Genomic DNA, 4,990 nt, shown 5'->3' with positions numbered 1-4,990 from the left:
GTGGCCGGCCGGCAGGCGTGCAGATCAATCAGCTCGGAGAAGCCGCAGATCTTGGGATCGATAGAGGTAAACGAAGGAGTCCATAGTTGAATTGTGCCTAATATGGATCTATCATGTACGTCTACGTGAGTTGGTTCCGAGTCCATGTTCAAAACGCAACGCAACGCAACGCACGTTTTGTCTCTCCGTATGCAAGGATTGATTTTGCTTTGGTTTGGATCGGGCACTGCCTAGGGAAGGATTTGATTTTGCTTTGATTTGGTTTCAAAGGATCCCAACCACTCCCATCCCCTAAGAAAAAGCCCCACCAGCTTATTTTTCTTAGAGCACAGTACAGGCGCAGACGCTCATTCATCTGAGCAATATTATTTTTTGTGTATATTTCATTTACCCATTGATATAGTTTTTTTTTTCACTTGAGCAATATGATTGTTAATGAAGTACATAAGATGAAAACATATGTAAATATTTGACAATTATTCTGAAAATTATTTTATGCCAATTGAAACTTGCTTTGCACGTGCAAACTTACTAGTAATAATAAAGAGGACGTCCGCATTTATCTTAATACAGTCAGATGAAGGAGGTAGCCGCACAACATTTGTAACCGTGGGAGGGAGGTCAACATGGTACTCAGATAATACAGATTTGCTACGAGAATGACACTCAATAGCTCTGCAGAAGTTTAACTGAACTGAGGACGGTCTCCCTTCCCTCTCCAAAAAATCACATCGTTTCTCAAAAGTCATGCTCCAAAAGTAAACAGGAATTGCGAGTGCATCGCACAACTTATGATGTCAAGCAAAATTAACAACCACTACGGGCCGGAACTGACAAAAAATCATCTGTGGGATATCCCATATATACCTCATCGTCAAACGCAACGCGTGAGTCTGTGCAAGACACTAGAGCATGAAACATACTTTCCTCCTCGGGTGAAGTCTATTTTAGATCCTAAAGTTGTAAAGCGCGACGCAAATAAACCTCCACGTCTAAATCCCTGAAGTTTGTACCATATACTTCTTGATCCCGGTCAATCTAAACCCTCAATCCGTTTGGCGCACTGGGAAAATAACTGTCCCGGCCGGGATCACTCTCCACAGTCATTGGCAGCATCAACTTCTCATACCTCAAGCCCCCGTGCCGGCTGCGGCAGCCCGTGGCCGCCCTGCTTGAACACTTCGAGCTCGTTGGCTGCTTCAACTGTGGTAGTGTAGAGTTCATGACGCGGCGGCGGTCGCGGCAAGCGCGTTCATCCATGCTCTGCTGCACCGGCGTTTGCACGACCGAGTGTGTCTCCTACGTACCCCTGATGTGTGTCATCCACAAGGCCACCTTGAGCACCCAGCTACCCGCCACTGCTTTCGGATTCTTCCGATGGCAGGAGCTGCCTCCGTCTTGTAGAAAGACCTGGAGCGCTAGCTGCCTGGTCTCCTACATGAGGTAAGCCCCACGACGCCTTGATGCTGCCGAGGCGCTCCTACAGCACTTCTGAGCGCAGGCGTTGAACAACACCGTTGTCGGCGCGACCTCCATGGTGACGCATTGCCGGACCTGCAGAGGGCAGGGGAGGAGAATCGTGTGCTCACACGATTTGCAGCGGCAGAGAAATAAGAAAAGCAATTGCGTGCGGGCAGTTGGGCCTGAACGAAATGGCCATGAACACCTTGCCATCGTCAAGGCCACGAACAAAAACACGGTCATGGCGATGGTGTTGTCAACTTGTCATACATGAGGTACATAGACTAGGCCCGCCACCTGAGCTCACCAATCAGCCATAGGTTGTGAACCTCGTGCCGTCGTGCGTGACATTGGACCTCCTCGGCAACTCGTAGTTCATGTTAGGAGATAAACCACGAGTGTGTTATGGCGTGTGTGCCAGGGTCAGTCGCGTGCGTGTGTGCCTGGATGGTGCGTGAGTCCGAGCTCATGTCCGTGTCCATCAAGTGGCTTGGTCGTGCGGCGATGGTGGTTAGTTGCAGCGAGCGCAGCGGATGCATGATGATGACCAGGTATAGCGGAGGAGCAGGTTGCTCGCCGTGCGAGAAGACCGGATCACCAGGACAGATATGCGTGGGTGCTGTGTTTCGTGGCTGCATGGCCCGACGTGCTGTTGGTGCATGCATGATCGCGTCATGGTGGAGATTTCCCAGGATTGTTAGTGGGGGTGCGTAGGTGCTGTTAGTGGCCGGACTATAAATACGTGCGTGTGATGCTTGTAATCGGTTGAGCCGTGATATAGCCTGTGAATACAAAGAAAAGATTAGGGCGTTCGTGCGCCCACGGCGGCGCTCGTGCGCCGGCCGGGGAAAATTTCTTGTGTCCTGTGTTCATTTTCTTCTTCCACCTTTGTCCACGAGCTGAGAAAGAGCAAGAGGTAGCTAGAGGGCCGCGGTTTCAACAGTTCACGACCGTGTCAGCGCCGTGCGCACGCCCGTGCCCATGGACAACCGCAGCGACTTCAGTACACCACCGCGAGCAGATCAGAATAGTTACGCATCCTAGTGAACACAACATCGCTATAAATTGTCCCCATCGTGGACCAAGAGCAGGCGGAGGCGGTCAGCGGACTCCATGCTCGGCCAGGGCGTCGGCCGCATGGTCAGTGAGCTGCTCCGTGCGTAGCCTTTCCATCCTGTCATGCCGTGAGAAAGCACGCTACGCGGCCGTGCTGCTCGTGTCGATGTGGCGGCGAGGGTAAGAGAAACTCGCCGGCAGCAACAGCTCCGGCGCCCTCGCGCCGATGCCGGACTTCCGAGCGGCAACGGACCATTTTCTGCGTGCTATCGTCAGGGAAGCCGACGATACTGCGACTTGGACGAGGCTCGGGCAAGAAGGGGAGATTGAGGAAGAAAATAAATTATGACATGTAGGCCCGCGAGGACAGTGAGAGAAACGGTCGATCCCGATCGGGATTGTGCTTCCAAACAAGTATACGATTAGTGCAGGGTTTAAATTGACCGGGATCAACGAGTACAGGGTTTGAACTTCAGGTATTACGATGTGGAGGTCTATTTGCGTCATGCTCTACAACCTCAAGGTTCAAAACAGACTTCACTCTTCCTCCTCAACACCACAAATAGACACACATACCTGAGAAGGCTTGTTGGTAGTAAAACAAAATAGCAACCAAAATGAAAGAGAATTATGAAACTCTGTGTCTTTGATTATAACAAAATATTTTAGGCACTTGCAAAATTTGATGGAAGATAACCATGGCCGCCGAGCACAGACCCAACAGTCTAAAGAGCACACCTAAAACCCTCCTAAACCAACCATGGAGATCTCATCGGATGGACAAAGGGAAGACACGACACAACTCACGTCAACTTATTTTAGATCTGCGGCGCGACATGGGAGGACGACGAACCGCTAACGAATGACTAGGGGGGCGCAGGTCTAGAGCTGGCCGGAGTGGGCGATGACGACGGAATTGGTGCATATGCCGCTGCGGGAGCCCACCTTCTCAATGTTCCTGACAACGTCCATGCCCTCGACAACCTCGCCGAAAACTACGTGCTTGCCGTCGAGCCACGAACAGGGGACGGTGCACGAAAACATATAATCGAGCAGCTGCACCCCGGCCCCCTTATCCTATACGTCCATATACCTCAGGATATGTGCCAGCCGTTTCCGTGAGTATTGCATGGCACGGTTGTGTAGCAGGTGTTTCCAGTGGTTTACGACAGTGATCGATCTACTACTATAGCTAGGGTACTGTACAGGCTGGGTTATTCTATCACAGATAAAGACAGAGAACAGTGGACACTCCCCAGGATGCCCCTGTACCCATTTTAGTATCCATCTTCAGGAGAATGCTAGGCGGCGGGGGAGGCGGATTCATTTGAGATAGAAAATGAAGAGAACTAAATCTGAGCGGAGGCCGGAGTCGCTGGGGCTAGAGGAGTAGCGGAACCAGCTGCAGATTCAGGCCGGCAAGAGTATTGCCGCCGGTGCTATCCCGCGCCGAGGCAAGGCGCGCACAGCCGCTGGTGATATCCCGCGCCGGGGCAAGGCGCGCACAGCCGCTGGTGATATCCCACGGCATCAGACATCTTCCGGATCCAACACAGGTAAATCTGCCATTGCTGGAATATGCACAGGCCTTCTTGAAGTCGATTTGTACTTTATTGGGAGTAATACACCCGAGGTCGTTGCTTGGTTTCCGACGCACATCAGGGGGATGATTAGCCCTGGATGTCTCTGTTTTGCAGGTCAAAATAGGCACACAGTAGGATTGGATTGCCGGCGGCGGAGTTGATCTGTGATGCGGCACGGAAGCCATATGGAAAGGGGATTCAGATTTTAGTAGGGGAAATACAAATCGATTTAAAGCCTACTCCGGGTGAGCAATGCGTATAGTAGTGCAGGTGGAAGAATTAGTACGTACCTATCGCCGTCCGTCGGAGTGATTTCCAGGGGGCCGATCGCCGGCGACATCGAATCGCCTCCCTGCACCCCGTCCATGTCCAGTCAAAGAGCGAGCACTGGGAGGTGAGAGAGACGGAAGTCATATTCACCGGCGAAACTGCTTTGCGCACGACGCCTGTGTGGCCGATTCATGCACGATTCAAAATCAGACGATGTCCTGCAGTTTATTCCCACAAACCAACGGCTTGATTAACTACATCGTCCACAAATCGTGCACATGTGTCGTGTGTATAGCATCGTTGATTCACGGGTGCGCGTCGCTATGCAGGGGGGTGGAAGACAAAAAAAAAGAGAAAACACAGAGCCTAGGGTGGAGCAGTACACCTATACGAAGCCAATGGCTGTAACATACATCTGCCACGGTAATAGGTACAACAAAGCTGGATTCCGTGACGGACATCTCGAGGTACAGCGCACAGATTCAACCGCTAAGATAACACGGCCCCGGTGCAGGTGTTTTAAAAATCCTCTTCCGAACGGTGCAGATGAAGAACCGGGAGCCATTGGCATTGGGCCCCGCGTTGGCCATGGAGAGCATCCCGGGCGTGTGCTTGTAGAC

The 4,990-nt window shown here is 51.7% G+C and overlaps 1 pseudogene; it reads right to left on the bottom strand.

Moving 5' to 3' along the window:
* Positions 1-3,399: 3,399 nt before the first annotated feature.
* The window catches only part of LOC119314753, a 2,256-nt pseudogene continuing 665 nt past the window's right edge, over positions 3,400-4,990 (bottom strand).

The sequence above is a fragment of the Triticum dicoccoides genome, chromosome 6A (genome assembly GCF_002162155.2).
Source record: "Triticum dicoccoides isolate Atlit2015 ecotype Zavitan chromosome 6A, WEW_v2.0, whole genome shotgun sequence".
Classification (NCBI taxonomy): Eukaryota; Viridiplantae; Streptophyta; class Magnoliopsida; order Poales; family Poaceae; genus Triticum; species Triticum dicoccoides.
Note: the sequence above shows the minus strand (reverse complement) of the source record. Positions and strands in the feature narration are given on the sequence as shown.